Source organism: Panthera onca, chromosome B2 (assembly GCF_046562875.1).
Source record: "Panthera onca isolate mPanOnc1 chromosome B2, mPanOnc1 haplotype 2, whole genome shotgun sequence".
Lineage (NCBI taxonomy): Eukaryota > Metazoa > Chordata > Mammalia > Carnivora > Felidae > Panthera > Panthera onca.
The window spans coordinates 142,264,540-142,283,886 of NC_138343.1; the positions used below are offsets into that span (position 1 = coordinate 142,264,540).

The 19,347-nt window shown below is 44.8% G+C and overlaps 1 long non-coding RNA gene across 4 annotated transcripts; it reads right to left on the minus strand.

Moving 5' to 3' along the window:
• Window positions 1–436: 436 nt before the first annotated feature.
• LOC132667804 (uncharacterized) lies at window positions 437–8,949 on the minus strand. 4 transcript variants are annotated; one of them, XR_009605377.3, is made up of 3 exons: window positions 8,776–8,949; window positions 3,337–3,658; window positions 437–1,322 (listed from the first exon to the last, which is right to left on the minus strand). It is a non-coding gene; the product is annotated as an uncharacterized LOC132667804 (long non-coding RNA). The 4 variants fall into 4 exon arrangements; XR_009605374.3 differs by having other exon boundaries at window positions 437–1,319; window positions 8,776–8,948; XR_009605375.3 differs by having other exon boundaries at window positions 3,396–3,658; window positions 8,776–8,944.
• Window positions 8,950–19,347: the final 10,398 nt, after the last annotated feature.

The following is a 19,347-nucleotide window of genomic DNA, read 5'->3' on the forward strand; positions in this document are numbered from 1 at the left end:
ATACCTCTAACCCCACAGTGGTAACGAACACGGCAACTTCTTTTAGAAAACCGTATTATATGCCCAGCATGAAGCCTTTACGTTTGTTATTTACAACTTTGTGGTCTGCACAAACTAAAAATAGCTCAAATTGTTTAAATCCCTAATTGTTTGAATAACACAACTGCTTTAGACTTTCAGAAAGTTGGATTTCCCACTTGAGTTCCACAAGGTGCGTTAAAAGATCCCAGCCAGGGATCTTTCCAGGAAGTGATGTTGTAAAGTTTCTCTGCAGAAAATCTCTAGGGTTCTGGGACCTCTGCTTTCCGCAACAGGACATGTCACTGCAGAGGACCACACTGGGCATGGTCCCGCTAAATGCTCACCATGCATGGATCTCAGACGATGTTACATTTTGGTGGGGTTCTGAGCCGTGCAATCAATGAGAGAAACACACTGAGGAGAAAACAATTTATTTGAGACTCTTTGCGGTTAAGTTTTTCTAAGGCAAGGAGATTATTTACCTCTGCTAAGTTCAGAGACTAGGTTTGGGTGACCTAAGGTTCTGGAAAAGCAACAAGAGACTGAAAGCACCTTGAAAATTATTCAAGCTTAAAGGAAAAGATCATAAATTATTTTTAAAAAATCCATAAGACAGAACAATAATAAACCCCGAGGTAACTGAAGGACAAGGACTTTGCCAAAATGAGAAATATATTTGTGTGTGTGTGTGTGTGTGTGTGTGTGTATACACACTTTCCTCTTAAGAAAATGACTTGTATGGCAACACAAAGCACATGAAAATATAAAGTTCTCTGATAAAGGTAAATACATAGACAAATACATAATCCCGTAATATTGGAATGGAGGTGTATAAATCACTTTTAATTTTGGTGTAGGATTCAAAGGATAAAAGCCCAAAATACAAACTATACCCCCATGTTAATGGATACAAAATATAAAAAGATGTTATTTGTGACATCAGTAACGAAATTGGTGTTGGAGAGGATGTAAAAGAGTAGAGTTTCTATATGCGATCATGGACGTTTCTTGATTTCAGTTCCCCAACATCCTTTCCCCGTTCTTCCAGTAACAGAACCAGCGCTTGCCTTGTTCCATCATTGGCCCATGTGGTTTGCTGAGCTGCCTTGAACCCTAGCTCTGAGTTTGGACACGTGTCTCAGAATGGCCAGTGAGGAGGTGGAATCCCCCTGTCCACAGTGACTGGTTTCAGCAGAGATCTTCAATTCTTTCAGTGGGACTCAATTCCATTTTTTGTTTGTCGATTTAACTCTTGGGAGATAGACATGGACTTCAGCTATTCAGATATCTGCTCGACCCTGCTGAAAATGAAGTAAAAATGGAAGAAAGCATACCCAAGAGAAGAGAGGTTGGGGTCCAAATGACATTATTTGAACTCCTGGGTCCAGCTTGGCTAACCCCCCTGAAGTTTTCAGTTAAGCAAACTAAGAGATTCTCTTTTCTTTCCCACACCTGTTTGAGTTGGGTTTTCTGTCACTCACAAGCGACACTCAGAGTGGTGTACCTTTACAATTCAGCTAATTGTAGATCCTTGTGACTGACCGTAACCTGGATGTGAATTTGGAGTATCAAACAGGCCCTGAAACATCAAGACATACAGAGCATTTCTGCAGGCCTCTTTTTAATTCAAAACTGGGATATGTCAGTAAAAGGTCCCTCATATAATCTGTCATCAGCTCTGACCCCTTCATCTGCCTTAATTTCTTCATCCCACTTAATGTTACTGGACATAAAAGTACATCATTACTTGTTTATATATTTATGGTCTGTTTCACTTGCTAGAATGTAAACTCCATAAAGGCAGGCACTTGGCCTGCGGTGTGCTCTGCTGTTTCCCCAAGGTCAAAGACAGTGCCTGGCACCAACTATAAATATCAGTTGAATGAACGAATGCATGAGTGAGTGACTTTGGCTTATCATATCATTCTCCCTATCTGATTAGCTCTGGAGTCAATCGCTGGGGTCCAAACAAACAGTGACCTAGAGACCAAAAGAGACTACTGTCCACTAGCAGGCCACCTGCATAGCCACCTCTCCTCTCAGGAAGGGACATCTCTTGTTAGCTAATTACATAACAAGAAACTCTACTTTCTATAAATTCTGAATGCAGTGGGTGATTGAATGAGCCACCTGGGTGGCTTAGTTGGTTAAGCATCTGACTTTTGATCTCAGCTCAGGTGTTGAGCTCATGGTCATGAGCTCAAGCCCCAAGTTGGACTCCATGCTGGGTGTGAAGCCTACTAAAAAACAAAAATAAGAAGGAAGGAAGGAAGGAAGGAAGGAAGGAAGGAAGGAAGGAAGAAAGAAAGGAAGGAAGGGGTGCCTGGGTGGTGCAGTCGGTTGAACATCTGACTTTGGCTCAGGTCATGATCTCACAGTTCATGGGATTGAGCCAGTCTCTGCACTGACAGCAAGTCAGTCTCTGCACTGACAGCAAGGAGCTTGTTTAGGACTCTCTCTCCCCCTCTCTTTCTGCCCCTCCCTGCCACTCAAAAATAAATAAATAAACTTTAAAAAGAAAGAAAGAAAGCAGATACCATAAAATAGCTTTACTTGCTAATATACCGAGAACTTAATTGGACCTGACAGTTTAAAAATATATCAGAGGAAAACATTTTGACTAACCTGAGCCATTTTGTCCAATGGGGTCAGAAGAGAAGTAGGTAGTAATAAATTATGCTTATAGGGGCGCCTGGGTGGCTCAGCCGGTTAAGTGTCTGACTTCGGCTCAGGTCATGATCTCACAGTTAGAAAGTCTGCCTTGAACGGGCTAACAGTTTTGATTTCCATCCCAATTTCCATGTTGTTTAGAGAGCTGCATTATAAATACTCCAAAATAGCTGAAAGGTTGAATCTGTATTTTAGGATTCTGAATTCCCTGTCCACTCCAAGTTCTTAAGTATTTTAATAGGGAATTGGTTTATTTGTATTTTTAAGAAAGCCAGGAATCAAGGAGGATATACTGAAAAGTCAGGTGATTTAGGGAATATGAGTTCCTCTCCTGAGGGAACTCAGTGGCCAAAGACCAACTACAAAGTAAAAACATAATTACATCCCGGGAGAAAGGCCCTGGCCAAGGGAGGAAGGGAGGGAAATACAAAGAAATGACAAGAGTGGAAGGGGCATTCTCAGGCAAGCTGACAAAGGAAGCAGTTAGCTCACGTTTTCTAAAGGTGAGGAAAGACGAATGCCCAACTATTTGTTCTGCTGTTAGGTAAACTGTAATTCAATCTTGGTTTTTTTCAGGGTGTTTCCTTCTCCCATCGTGATTCTCATTCAAATGTAGAGGGTTGGGGTGATTGTGTTAAGTCTAACATTTTCCATTTGCTGTGAGAGGTTGATAGCATCTTGAACCCTCCTTGGGTAGCACTTACGTTGCTGCACGGTGACTCTCGTTTATACCCGTGTGCACGCAGTAGATCACCACGTCCTCCGGGGCTGGGCCGCCAGACGCAGAATGCTCTTCGCACCAGCACAACCCAATGAACATTTGGTAGATCAGTTCTGGAGCAGATGCACTTTTGCTTTACAGTCCTTCAAACTCATTCAGTATGCAATCAGTTTAAATTAAATTCAGAAGGCTTGGAGAATTCTCCGTCTGGCAATGAAATCGATTAACTTGGTGCCTGGTGTCTGACTGTTTAAAAATGAGGGGATTAAAATTACTTAAAATCTCTCTAAACATGTGTGAGAGATTTTTTTAGCGAATAGACAATTAAGTAAATATTCAGAAAATGTACTCAAAGCCATAGGAGGAAGCTGATTTCCAGAGATAAGGAGCTTTTTAATACTAACCAACTTTGCAAAAAGTTTGTTTCTACAATGATGCTCAAATCTGTACTGTGTTCATATTCACTAATACTTTACTATTTTTCAAATACGATAGCTTGCTTCCCAAATTGGAAATTCTAGGGGTCAGTACTGACCCACTCACTCACTTATTCATTGATTCATTCAGACAATATTTATTGAGCCCCAATCATGTACTCAAGCGCCGAAGATATTATAGTGAATGGATATAGACATGCTTTCATAGCGCTTAAAACTGCACCAATAAATTAAAAAATCTCAACTATGATAAGGAGGTAGATGTACCCGGTGCTGGAGAGGACCATGTGAGATTTGCCCTAAGTTGGGTATTCAAGGAAAGTTCTCTAGGAGCGATGATGAATGAACAAGATCTGGAGGGAGGTAGATTGACCAGGTCAAGAGAGGAGGGAAGGGGGGTTCAGGCAGAAGGAGCAGCAAACCCAGGTTCTTGTGGGGGAGTAAGGTCAGCATAGCTGACCCAGGAGGCCATGCCAGCGTATACGCCATTTTAGGGGGGTATGCTCATGTTTGGAAAACAGGAAATCACTGAAATGCTTTAAGCCAGAGAGGAGTGAGATGGTTCGAGCTGTGGTAAGACCTGATTTGTCTTCCCAAAGACTCTGATCCTGTGTGCCGGAAGGATTGGAGGGTGGCTAGACTGGATGGGGAGTTAGGTGAGGAGGGCAGTTGGCAGGATGCTAAAGGAGGTCTAATGTTGCCCCTCACCCCACAGAGAACGACTCCTCCTTAGCCAGAGTCAGGGTTCTGACACCAAATTAAAATAAACCTGAAAACCTATTTCCTGACCAACAAGGAAATGGAACACCAGCCACACTGAACCTAGATGGTGTTTTTAAGTTTTTTTTTTTTTTAAAGTAAACTCTACCCCCAACATGGGGCTCATACTCATAATCCCTCACAATGCTGAGATCAAGAGTCAGTCACAGGCTCTACCAACTGAGCCAGTCAAGTACCCCTGATTGTCTGATTTTTAAAGTAGGCTCCACACCCAATGTGGAGCTTGAACTCATGACCCTGTGATCAAGAGTCACGTGCTCTATGGACTGAGCCAGCCAGGCACCCCAACCCAAATGATTTTTTAATGTAATTGTTACCCCTCCAAAGCCTTTGAGCTTCTTAAGGACAGGAAATGTAAATTATTCATCATTGTATCTAAGGCCTAAATACCATCAACATATAGCTGTCAGGTACAGAAAGGAAGCATGGCACGATAGCTTGCTAGGGCTACTGTGACAAACTACCTGCTTAAGTGACAGACATTTATTTATTTATTTTTTAATGTTATTTGTTTTGAGAGAGAGCGGGAGTGGAGGAGGGCAGGGGGCGGGGAGGGGAGAGAGAAAGGGAGAGAGAGAATCTTAAGCAGGCTCCACACTCAGCACAGAGCCTGATGTGGGGCTTGATCCCACGACCCTGGGGGCTTGACCCGAACTGAAATCAAGAGTCCGACACTCAACCACGGAACCACCCAGGCGCCCCAACAGACATTTATTTTCCCACAATTCTGGAGGCTAGAAGTCTTAGCTTAAGGTGTCAGTGGAATTGGTTCCTTCTGAGGGCTGAAGGAAGGACCTATTCTAGGCCTCCCTCATGGCTTGTAAATGTGTCTTTACACCATCTTCCTTTGCATGTGTCTCTGGGTCCAAATTTCCCCCTTTTACAACACAGTTATATTGGATTAGAGACCACCCTAAACACCTCATTTTAAACTTGGTTACCTTTATAAGGACCCTACCTCCAAATAAGGTCACATTTGGGGTAATGCAACTCAACTGATAACACATGGGGCTGTGGGATTTGGTAGCTGGCCTGTGTTCTAGAGGACTCCATTTATCAAGGCACCTTTTGCTTGTTCCATTTAATAGTGCTGACTCCTTCATGTGCCAGGCTCCAGAAAGCAGACTTCAGACTCGGTAGAGCAGAGCAGGGAGATTGCCTTTTCCTGGTCCCTTCAAAGCTTATGCCATTTTCTTGAAAAAGCCCGACCAAAGCAGATAGATTTTCCAAACCGTTATCTGTTGAATTGTGCCCCTCCACCTCAAATTCGTATACTAAAGTCCTAACCCTCAGGACATCTGAATGTGATTGTATTTGGAGATAGGGTCTTTAAAGAGGTAAATAAGTTAAAATGAAGTCATTAGTGTGGACCTAATCCAGTATGACCGGTGTCCTTACAAGAAGAGGAAATTTGGACACAGACACGCACGGAAGGAAGACCAAGGAAGACATGGGGAGAAGGAGGCCATCTGCCAGCCGACGAGAGAGGCCTCAGGAGAAGCCAGCACTGTTGACACTTTGATTTGGGGCTTCTATCCTCCAGGATGGTGAGAAAAGAAATTTCTGTTATGGAAGCCACCTCATCTGTGGATTTTGTTATGGTGTTTCTAGCAACCGACACACAAACCAAACCGGCCAACGGGGATTCTCAAGACCCAGTTTCACTTGATAACTCCTTCCCATGATTCACTTCTTATTAATAACAAGTAGTGTTTCCTGAGTGCTTACCTGGTGTGTCAGGCACTATGCTGGAGTGCTGTCAATGTTATCTTATTTAATCTGTACAAACCCCTAGACATGAGAACTATTATGATCTTAATTTGTATGCAGAAGGAACCTGAGCGTAAAAGAGATCAAGTAACTTGCCTGAGGTTATCCAGTAGGAAGGGTACAGAGTCTGGGGTCTCCAAGACTGTGCCCTTAGCCTCTGAGCACTTTGTGCCAACCTGAGGACCATTCTGGAAGGAGGTAGAGCTTCACTGCACCATAGAGTTTACAGGCACAGCTGAGACATCTGGGTGTTTAGCTGATGAAGAGAGTGAATTACCCCTTACAACTACTTTCCCTCATTAATAAGAAAATAAACAACCTGATTGAAACATCGGCCAAAACCTTTACAGACATCTCACAAAGAAGATATAAGCATGTGAAAAGATACTGCACATCCTCTGTCATCAGGAAAACGCAGCAGATTAAAATAAAAATGAGGACCACTACACTCCTGTTAGAATGGCCAAAATCCAAAACATTGACAACACCAAATGCTGGTGAGGCTATGGAGGGACAGGAACTCTCAGTCATTGCTGGTGGGTATGCAAAATGGTACAACTACTTTGGAAGACAGCTAGGCAGTTTCTTAGAAAACTAAACATACTTTTACCATATGGTTCAGCAATCATATTCCTTGATATTTACCCCAATGAGCTGTAAACTCGTGTCTACACAAAGCCCATTACATGAACATTTATAGCAGGTTTATTCAAAATTGGCACAATGTGGAAGCAACCGAGATGTCCTTCAGTAGGTGAATAAAGGTTAGTACAACGAGGCAATAGAATATTATACAGCACTAAAAATAAATCAGCCATCAAACCATGAAAGGATGTAGAGAAAATGTTAAAGCATATTACTAAGTGAAATAAGATAATCTGAAAAGGCTACATACTATATGATTCCAACTATATGACATTTTGGAAAAGGCAAAACTATAGAGGCAGTAAAAGGATTAGTGGTTGCCCGGGGTTGGAGGGAGGGAGGGATGAATAAGTAGAGCACAGAGGACTTTTAGAGCAGCGAGACTGCTCTGTATGCTACTATAATGGTGGATACATGTCATTATACATTTATCCGAACCCATAAAATGTACAACACCAAGAGTGAACCCTCATGTAAACTATGGACTTTGGATGATGACAGTGTGCCCATGTAGGTTCATCTGCTGCAACAAATGTCCCATTCTGGTGGGGGTTGCTGACAACGGGGGAGGCTGTGTGTATGTGTGGGCAAAGGGTATATAGGAATTCTCTGTGCATTCACCTCAATTTTTCTGTGAGCCTAAAACTGCTCTAAAAACTAACATCTTAAAAAAAGAGAAAAAAGTACTCCCCTAGCCTTTTGGGTCAGCTTGTGACTCTAGATCATTCTTAGTTCTTGCAGAAATCATCAGCCCTCCATGAACAGTCTTAAGACTATACCAACATTTCAGGGCTGGGATTAAATATTTTGCCTTTGCTATTATCACAAGTCATTAGACTCCTATTATTACTGATCTTAAGCAGAGGAAAGAAGATTGGAAGAAAATGACAAGTCATAAAATCACAAAGAAATTGGGGGAGTATGTCTTTCATGACTAAAGCTGCATGTATTCGTATTAATGCCACAGTGGTGTCCCTGGTTTTTTTTTTACACAAGAGAACATTAACAAAAAGAAGGAGCATAACCTGAGTGAGATATACAGACCTCTCCCTCCTACTCAGGTCATCAGTTGGCATCAGATGTTGAAGACCTGGGGTGCCTGGGTGGCTCATTTAATAAATGTCTGTTGGGGTGCCTGGATGGTTCAGTGGTCTGAGTGTCAGACTCTTGGTTTTGGCTCAGGTCATGATCTCACAGTCCATGATCTCATGGTTTGTGGGTTCGAGCCCCGCATCAGGTGCTGTGCTGACAGCAAGGAGCCTACATGGGATTCTCTCTCTTGCTCCCTCTCGCTCTCTGCCCATCCCCCACTCACACCATGTCGGTCTCTCTCAAACAAATAGATAAACTTAAAAAAAAAAGTTGAAGACCTCGAAGACCTTGGATGCTGATGGGAAAAAGACATGTTAAATGTCTTTCAGAACAGATAACAAGTGGGATGGGGTAACATGTTGGAGAATATTGAGCTTTTCTTGAATGTAAAACCGCTTACATTGCTAGAGATGCTTTACTCCTGTTTTTTGCATCTAATTGCTGAACTGCTGGAATTTGCATTTTCCCACAATCAATGCCCCACTGATAGCTGAAACATGTATTGAGAAACAAGTAATCGTGCTCTGTGATGAGATAGCCCTTGTGAACAGCTATTGTTCCTACCCAGCAGTGTCTGCCACCACTCAGAGGCACTTGAGGTATCGTGGGGGAAAGAAGGCAAGTGGGATTTCTCCATACCTGGAAGGGTTAAGCGTTGAGTCAATCTACAGCAAATGGCACACCCAGTTTGAGGTCCGTGAGGGTGAAGTAATTTATCTGTGAGTCATCACTGAATACACTCTGTTCTATAGAATGTTGGTTAACAACTTGCTTCCAAACATTCTGTCCAATGGTTCTGTTATACACTACGTATGAAAGGAGGTAAGTTGCTCATTGTGACTTAGCATTTGGCAATGAAATAAAGCTGGCATTGATGGGCATGGGTTTTCACCAATGGATTTAAGGTCTGAAGAGAAGTGCTGGGTTGCAAGCCTCCATTTTCACTCTAAGCATGAAAGTCAGAGAAGGACTTTGGTGCCTGTGGCTACGGGGGAGAAGAGTGACTCTCCTGGGAAACTGTCAGTATGGAAAACAAAACAAAACAAAACAAAACAAAACAAAACAGAAAAGGAACTCAGCCCAATGGTCCTCTTGTTTTATTGTATTGTGGCTTTTTCAGAGGCTCTGACTGCATGATTAAATTCTTAGCTATTTTCAAAACTTCATACTGATTGGTGTTTTTAAGCCAGAACCTTAAAACTCAGTTCTCCCAACCCCAGATCCTATCAAAAGAGCCCTGTATTTGTCAGTCAGGAGGAATGAGCAGGCAAGAGGGCGAGGCTGTGTGTGTCCATGGCTGGAAGAAAGGTGTGCTGTTTTGTTGCTAGGCAATAGGCTTTATGTGACAACAATTCCTTTTCTCTGAACAACTGGGGTGCTCTTTTTGGTTTCATGAAAGCCGTGCATTTTCTTGGTACAAGAAGTACACGTGGCGGTGCCTGGGTGGCTCAGTTGGTTAAGCCTCCAACTTCGGCTCTGGTCATGATCTCACATCTCGTGGGTTCGAGCCCCACGTCAGGCTCTGTACTGATAGCTCAGAGCCCAGAGCCTGCTTCGGATTCTGTGTGTGTCTCTCTCTCTCTGGCCCTCCCCCGCTCACACTCTGTCTCTGTCTCTGTCTCTCTCAAACACAAATAAACATTAAAAAAAAAGAAGTACATGTGGAGTTTACACTAATTTGTCATGATAGTGTTTACGAAAGGGAATGCGAATCTACTTTTGAATTCTTTGATTTGTTTCCCATTGCCACCTGAGAAATCACTTGCTTCAGGGAGACACGAGTCTTTCCTTTTCTCAGCTGAGGACCCTTGTCTGGTTTGTCTGGATGTGGTTTGTGTGATTGCCATTCTCTCCAAGCCTCTAAACTCCCCCAGGTGAATAGTGAATGGGCCTCTGAGCTTCTCAATCGAGAGAACATCTTCACATTTGGAAATGTTATTGGATTTGATGTTATAATTTCAAACTAGTTAGCTAATCCTGACGCGAACATGTTACGGTATCTTCTCTATTTCTTCTTTTATTGATTCTGAATATAGCATGTGTAGGTTGTGTACTGGTTACAGTCTTCCCAAGATAGGGCCCTAGATCTCTTGCATCCTTACAGCCTTAAAGCATCTGACATAGAACTTGGCATGTAGTAGATGCTTAATAAATGCTCATTGAATGGAAGAATGGATGGAAGCACAAAGATTAATATAGCATTGCATTTTCCTAATATATGGATTTCAAATAGATTCAAGGCAGGTTCTGCAAATGAAGTGGTGATTGGCCTTATAGGTATTACAAAAAGAGACAAAAATTTAGATGCCCTTAATTTAGAGACGTGTCCTTCCTCCGAATGTAAAAGTCATATGTTTAATATAGAAATAGCAATCAGACACGCTTGGGTATAGATTCAGAACGCTAGAACGCTGATACTCTTTTAATCTTAGGAGACCACTGAGATACTTTGAAAAATGGAAAGTACATAGACTTGAGAACCAGCCCACAGGTTCAATATCTTTTCCCAAGATATTGTATTCTCCTAGAGCAAAGTTAGGCCTTTGCTACCACACTACAATGTACTCTGAAAATGTTTCCCCACTAATAGGAAGTGACGTGTCCCGGGCATTCTTTTCTTTTTGATCGTGGATGAGGGGCACCTGGGTGGCTCAGTGGGTTAAGTGTCAGACTTTTGGTTTCAGCTCAGGTCGTGATCTCCTGGTTCATGAGATTAAGCCTCGCGCTGGGCTCTGTGCTGACAGTGTGGAGCTTGCTTGGGATTCTCTCCCTCTCTCTCTCTCTCTCTCTCTGCCATCCTCACATACATGCTCTCTCTCTCTCTCTCAAAATAAATAAATAAACTGGGGCACCTGGATGGCTCAGTCAGTTGGATGTCTGACTTTGGCTCAGGTCATGATCTCATGGTCTGTGGGTTTGAGCCCCGTGTCAGGCTCTGTGCTGACAGCTCAGAGCTTGGAGCCTGGATTCTTGGAGCTTTGGATTCTTTGGATTCTGTGTTCTCCCTCTCTCTCTCTGACCCTCCCCCACTTGTGCTCTGTCTCTGTCTCTCTCTCTCTCTTTCAAAAATAAAATAATAAATAAATACACTTAAAAAAGAAAAATCTTTGGATGAACTTTGTCTCCTGGGTTGAGAAGATTAAAATATTTCCCCTACCCCATCCCTGCCACACTCTGGAACACTGATTTTTGTTCCCAAAGAATGGTTAATTTCATCAAGTGCTTGCTATGTGCTAACCACTCTTCTAAGCTCTTTACATGGATTAATCCCTTAATCCTCACAACAATCCTGTGAGGTGGGTGTTATTATTGTCCTTTTTTTAAAAAAAAAAAAAAAAAAAGTTTTTTGAATGTTTTTATTTATTTTTGAGAGACAGAGCACCAGTGGGGGAGGGGCAGAGAGAGAGGGAGACACAGAATCCGAAGCAGGCTCCAGGCTCTGAGCTGTCAGCACAGAGCCTGATGCAGGGCTTGAACTCACGAACCGTGGGATAATGACCCGAGCCAAAGTCGGCCAGTCAACCGACAGAGCCACCCGGGCACCCCTATTATTGTCCTTTTTATAGAGGAAGGAACTGAGGCACAGAGAGGTTAAGTCACTTGCCTTAGGACTCTGCATCCAGCATGTGGCAGAACTGAGTTTGGAACCGACAGGCTAACCCCAGACTTCACTCTCTCGACCCTGCTCTGAGCCACCTGTGAAACAGAGAAGGGAAAAGCAAGTCCTGACACTCGGATTGTCACCATGCCGGGTGTGGACTCTCCACCCACCTGCTGCCTCTCAAGGTACACTCTCCTTGGCCTTGTTCCGGGCTGGTCGGGGGCTCGCTCACACCAAGGCCTAAGGGTCTTGCAAATGTGAGTGAGTGCAAGCGTGGCTCAGCCCCAGAGCTCCCCGTCCTTGCACTAGGCCTAGGCCTGTGCTGCACCTGAGCCCAGCCTCCCCCGGGGCTTGCCTTGAGGCTTAACCCTCCAGACCTGCTCCCTGAAAGCCCTTCGTGGGGAGCCAGGCAAGGCCCTCTGACTCCAAACACATGTGCCTGGAGGAGATGCATTTCCCACAAGGGCAGGCCTGGGGCTGCACCCAAGGAGAGGCATTGACTCTCATGACAGAGAGAACATTCTGGTGCTCTGACCCTGCCAAAGGCTGTCAGAAAAGACTGCCCTCTCCTCCAGTGGGGTGGGGGCTGGGGGGCAGCTACACACAAACATTCAAGTGCTCTTATATAAGAGGTTTGCCTTCCCACATCTCTCCTTTATCAGCAAACACTTCAGAAGGTAAGGCCCTACCTGCATTCCAAAGACCACACAAATCACTTCCCGCCCCGCTGCAAGGCGCTCACTCCCAGGATGAATCATAGCAACTGCTGAAGAGCAGTCAGCGGTGGGCCCCACCCTTCCCACAGGAAGCGAGAAAGAGTAAATATATAGTTGTTCTCTAAGGGCTGGCACACTGTTAAATAGGTGATTTTAAAAATCGAGAGCTATTTAAGAGGCAGTGACAGCTCTGGAGAAGAACAATGAGTCAGGGGACTGTGGCAGTAGCTGGGCGGAGACCACAGGATTCCTATAAACTCTTTTATAAACAGGGCTCTGAAATTCCAGAGCCCGCAGGAGGTGGCTCCTTCTGTGACTCAGTGCTGCTATGCCACCAAGAATGTACCCAGGATTGGGGCAATTGGGACACCTGAGATGTGGGGTCAGAGCCCTAGGAGAGAATGCTCTTTTAGCATTAAAAAAATCAAAGTGTCAATTCTTTCATGAACCTTCTGGCAGGCCCCTATAAGCCCCTCCATAAACAAGTGCTTGTTTCAGCACCTCCGGGACCCAAACAAAGGTCAGGGGGAGGTAGTGTCTGAGAGACGACTGGAGGCCTTGGGATAATACTGACGGTTAGGCTGCCATTCAAGGGGCTTACGACGTGATCACTCTGGGAGCAAGAACCCCAGGTCACCAGTTCTATTCCCAGTATGCAATCTGGGTAGTCGTCAGTGATTGGGTCAAACCAACATTCCACTTGTCATTTCTCCAAAATGACAAAGATGCCACCCAACAAACAGCTCTGGGACCATACAAAACCACTGATAAATGAGGAAGACCTAAACTACAGAGAGCCTGGGTGCATGCCGTCACCCGGGGCCTCGTTAAAATGTGGATTTAGGGTAGGGTCTGAGACTCTGCATTTGTGTTTGTCAGAACGCAGGCTGCCTGCCTGTGGACCACACTTCAAGCACTGGGATGCCAGACAACATGCGAGAGGGGTGTTCGGTGGAGATCAACCCTGGGAGAGTCGGGGGGACCTGGGGCATGAGGTTTGAGACGGGTCTTGGTGGTGAGATTGGATGGAGAGGAAAGATACCCCAGATCTCCCTGGTAAGGCGGTGGGTGACCCGATGAACTCCAGGGAGAATGGCAATGGCCCCTTGTGTAAGGACCAGGATTAGCTGGCCAGGTGCTCTTGGGGAAGTTGAAGGGTTCGGGCAGTTAGGAGCTTGGAAACCGGACTCTGCCATTCAGTAGCCGGGAGACTAGGCAGGTCTGAAAGATGGGGATAGTAATTAGATGAGATGGTATATAAGAGGCTTAGTTCAGGGCCTGGCACAGCATAAGCAGTCAGCAAATAGAACACTTGTTGATATCATTATTATTTTAAAATTAAACATTTTTTAACATTTATTTATTTTTTGAGAGAGACAGAGTGTGAATGGGCGAGGGGCAGTCAGAGAGGGAGACGCAGAATCTGAAGCAGGCTCCAGGCTCTGAGCTGTCAGCACAGAGCCAGACACAGGGCTCGAAACCATGAAACACGAGATCATGACCTGAGCCGAAGTCGGACGCTTAACTGACCAAGCCACCCGGGTGCCCCTTATTATTAATTTTTTTAATGTTTTATTTATTTTTGAGAGAGGCAGAGACACAAGGGGACAGAGGATCTGAAGCGGGCTCTGTGCTCACAGCGGACAACCCGATGAACTGGAATTCACTAACCATGAGATCATGACCTGAGCCGAAGTCAGACACTGAACTGACTAAGCCACCCAGGTGCCCCGATATTATTACTATTATTATTATTATTAACAGTGAAAGTGACTTCCTATTTACCTCTGAGCCTTGGGCCAACATATCCCAAACGGATTGCTCCTGGTTGAGGCAGGCACTCCCTTCTCCCCATTCGTGTCCCCAGGTGCAGGTTGGCCAGTGATGCTGGAATGGACTGGAGAAGTGGACCGCTTAACAGGAGGCAGAAAGCCTCACGCCCAGGGTCTAGGAAGGACCAAGACTGTCCCTGACCCTGGGCATAAACAGGGGAAATGATTCAGGGTTCTCAAGACTAATTTATTAGTGGAAAAAAGTTATTCAAAAGCCTGTTATGTCATTGAAATGTCACCAAATGGCAGATTCTGTTTCAACCACAGGATAGCAGGACATGTTCTAACCCCAGGTGCCCCAGATTCAGGATGGGGATTCACTAGTCCCAGGTTTCCTGATGCCAGGTATCTCCAGGGCCCCCTGTACCCCATGCCCTGACCCTCTGCTCCAAGCCAAGGGCTGGAGGCAGCCACTAAGGCTCTTTGGGCAGAAAGCCTCACCTTTTCCAAATATTTCCCTTTGAGAGTTAAAGCAAGAGATAAATGGTAGGTATCAGGCAATGCTTGCCCCAGTTAGGCCAGACCTCTGGAGAGCAACTGCGAATGTTGATGAAAATGGGCAGAGTCTAAACAGCAATGATTTATTTTCCAAAGTCTCTGGCAGTTTTTCATCCTCAATTTTCTTCTCCTCCTCTTCTCTTTAACAGGGCAGGGCAAACCATCTGAAGGCCAAATGGCCATGCTCTGTGTTTTCCTCAGATGGATTTGCATGTGAACCCGTGAAGTTTTTACCTGGCCATCGGGGCCTCTGGCTACTTCAGCTCTTTATCTGCTCTTTCCAGGACTGAGCTCACATGCAAAGAGGTTTCCCAGTGTTAGAGGTAAAGAGACACAAGGCAACCCATCCTCACTAAGCTGTGTGTCCCCTCTCCTGCCTAGCACCAAGGCTGGGTCTCCTTGCCCCATCCTCCTGAGGGGCCCCACGCCCACCCCCACCCTCACCCCCACCCCCACACCCACCCCAGGAGGCTCCCACAGTGGCCTCTGGCTGACCAAAGTTTACCAGCTGGGAGCCCCTCCCACCCATGGACTTCCTCTTGCCAGGTCTCAGTCCAAGGCGACAATTCAGTTATGTCACTCACATTTACTTCAGGGAGGAAGTCTCCCGGAAGCCCCCCTACCCTTCCCTGGGTCCTATATGCATTTTAGCCGCTGCCTTTATTGGTTTATTTAGGAAATCACCTGGCAGAGGATCCAGTAAATAGATACTTGTTGATATTTTTATTGTTATTAATAGTTAAGGCTTATTGAAATAATTGAGTGCCAACCATACACCAGGCACGGTTGTAAGGATGTTGGCTCTACAGAGATGAGCAGAATGTGTCCCCTGCCTCTGGCTGTTTCCAAGCCACTGGGGATGATGGACACACTGAAGGCCATGAGGGTAGAAGTGAGAACAGAGTGCTCAGTGCCCCAGATGCATGTGAGGAAGTGGGTGAGTCTACCTCTGAGAGGTGAGAAAACCTCACAGAGGAGGTGACATTTGGGCTGTGCTATGGTCTGAGGAGGTGACATTTGGGCGGGGCTATGATCTAAACGGGCCTCCCTCAGTTCACTATGCTAAACTCTCAAACCCCAAAGATAACGGTACTAGAAGTGGAACATGTGAGCAATCATTGGGTTGTGAGGGTAGAGCCTGATGAAGGGGACTGGTGCCCTTATAAAAGAGGCCCCAGGGAGCTCCGTCACCCCTTCTATCACGTGAGGACACAGCAGGAACGTGCCAGAAGTGGGCTCTCATCAGAACATGACCACGCCGGTGTCCTGACCTTGGACCTCCAGCCTCCAGAACTCTGAGAAATACAATTCTGTTGTTTGTAAGCCACCCAGTCTGTGGTGTTTTGTTACAGCAGCCCAAATGGACGAAGTCAGGCTGTTTTTTGAGGGCAGAGGAGAAGTTTGCCACAGGGAGAAGAGGGGAGAAGACACGCCAGGCTGTGAAAGAAGGATGTGGAGGAAAAAGGTGGCCATGAAAGCGTGTGCCCTCTTCAGGGACAGCAGTCCACTTTGACTGGAGTGGGGATGGAACAAGCCTGAGGGGAGGGAAGGCCAGGGAGGACCTAAATAGAAGAGTGACATTTTGAGGACTGTGGTGTTTCCACCGATGAGACCTCGAGATTGGCAGGAGGTGGGTGGTGCTGTGGAGGATGGAGTGAAGAGGAGACTTAGGGGGTCCCTGTCGGGAACGTCAGCAGTATCTGGAGAAGTACCTACATGTGCCCACTTAGTAGGTTTTATACAGGGGATGTTCCCTACAAGGCATAGATAGGTGAGGGAAATATTGCAGTAAGTCGTTACTAGGCTTAACAAGCTGGTACCATTTTGGGGGTGCCTGGGTGGCTGAGTTGGCTAGGTGTCAGACTCTTGCTTTGGGCTCAGGTCAGGATCTCATGGTTTCCTGTGTTCAAGCCTCACATAGGGCTCCACAATGACAATGGAGAGCCTACTTGGGATTCTCTGTCTCCCTCTCCCTCTGCCCCACCCCACTCGAGCTATCTTTGTCTCTCTCAAAATAAATAAATAAACTTTTTTTACAAACCAAGAAAACAACCTTGTACCATTTTCCAGAGTGCATTGTAAAGCCCACAGTTGTTCTCTGGGGCCTTATTATAAGATCTCTGCATGTGAAGCATGGCTCTAAACAAATGTGTTTGCCTGGTGCATACACCCTTTGGAACTCTAGCGCTCTACAGAGTATGTTCTCCTTCAAAAGTGGGTGCAGTCGATACGAAAAGGGTACCTAAAGGGATAGCCCAAATAAAGCCTTGGATTTATCTCGAGAGAAATGCTTCAATGGAGAGAATGAATGGTTTGCGTTCAGTGTGCTGCAGATTCTGACTTAGACACTTGATCTCAAAAGTAAATTTTTGCTGCCAGGCCCAACTTTTCAGAATCCTTTTCTTCAGGGGGGCAGAGACCAGATAAGTAAGGGTGACCATACGCACTGTATGTAGCTAGCGCCTGGGGGTGCCTACTACAGCTTTAATGAACGAATGGGAGCCATTGCAGTAAAAACTTATTACATGTTTGAAGTCCTTGGGTTTTTGTGTTTTTTAAATACTTTCAAAAATACAAAAGTGTAGCGGTAATAACTCCGAGAACTTTTTAGCTCTTGAACAATTTCAGAGTAAGTGGCAGGCTGGATTTCCCCTTACTCCTAAAAACGTTAGCGTACGTTGCCTACAAAGACAGTGTTTGGTGTAACCGCAACCGACCCATCAAGATGAGGAGATCAGCACTGGAACATTACAACTACGATCAATGTCATTGAGGCTTCACCAACTGAATACTGTTCTTTATAGTCAAACGGTCCAAGCCAGGAGTAGGTGGTACGTTCAGCCGTCAGGGGTCTTTAATCTCTTTCAATCTGGAATGGTTGCTCTGTCTTTCCTCTTCTCTCAAAACACTGACATTTTGAAAATTACAGGCCAATTAAATTTGTAGAATGTTCCTTAATTTGGGTATGTCTAATGTTTTCTCATAATCAGATTCAAGTTAGGCGTTTTTGATAGGAATTTCAAAAAAGCGATTCGTGTCCACACTGCATCCTGTCAGGTGGCACATGATTTTATTTGCCCCATTATCAATGATATTAATTATTTCTTGACAGCTCCTGCCTCTGGTTATTTGTACAAATGGCACAGGAGGACTGCAGCCTACGAAGACACCAGTCCTTCTTTCCTCACGCTGACACATGGAAGCCTCTACTGCAGGGCCTTTGTGGGGTGTAGGCACCTTTAGGGGGCCTGAGCTAGAGCCAGAGCTAGAACTGGGAGCTTGGTTTGAGCCTTGGCCTTGGCCTCTGTCCAGCAGAGTCTGAGACCCTTGGTGCTGTGGGCATCAGCATGCTTCCTAAGCTTCCTAAGCCATGTCATGGCCAGTGTAGGTAAATTAGCTGAACTTGGGGCTGATGCCTTTTGGGATCTTGGACTTGACCTCCTTGGGCTTTACAAGGACCTTGACAGGCTCGGACCATGCACACTCATGGCCTTGACATTGTTGGCCTGCATTTTCCTGAAGCTCTTCTTGTACTTCTTGGCAAAGAATTTGGGGTCTATCCCACTAACAGATTCATTATCTTTATAGTTTCTTGCACCATTCTTGGGACTGACTGTGTGCAGTGTGGTTCTTAGACTTGGCATGTCTGCTCTATAGCCACCAAATGAGGTTAACTTTGATGACTTGATTCAGGTGGTATCTGTTGGGTTTTTCCACCATTAACTTATGTATTTGCTCCTTGTTTCTAATAAGAACTTATTTGAGACTATGCAAATATCTCATTCCTTCTCAAACTTTCATTCACTTGGCTTAACATCCATCGAAGTTTGTTGCTTAAATTATTATGATAATGGTTACCAAAATTCTACCAGAATTGTATCATGCCATCTACATTTATGTGTTGGCATGCTACAATAATTTTAAGTTGTCTCTTCTCTATCTATCATCTGTCTATCTCAGTATAGAATCATGGTTTCCTATTTTATTCAATGGATTTCTTATTTTAATCAATTATAATTCTCTTATTACCATTATATGTTTTGATGTCTGAATTGTCCCAGATTCGGCTAGTGGGGCTCTATTCAAATTAGCCTCCGTGTCTTTTTTACTTACCTTCATCCTACTTTGAGTGCTTTACTTTCTAGACCAATAAAATGTTCCAACAAAAGATTCATCTTATACTTTCCCTGACTCAGCCCTGGAATCAGGGAACCCTGGTTGCTTTTAGTGGCGAATGGGCTTTAGAAACCAAGATTTTGGTGCTAGGGATGTTCATTTCTATTGGGGTCTTACTGCTTTAGGCTTTCTCCATAGTCAGAAGTAGAAAATATCTGTATAATCTCCTTCTCTCTCTCTCTCTCTCTCTCTCACACACACACACGCACGCACACACACACATAACTACCAGTACCTATTAATACTTCCAATTCCAGTGCAATACCACATGGTTCATTCTAGCTTCTCCCCTTTCCACATTTGTAACTCCTCTTTTCAACAGTGAGAAACTTCACCCCCATTATCCTCTATATATTTGCTTATTTGCTCAATCTCTTTGTATGAAGCC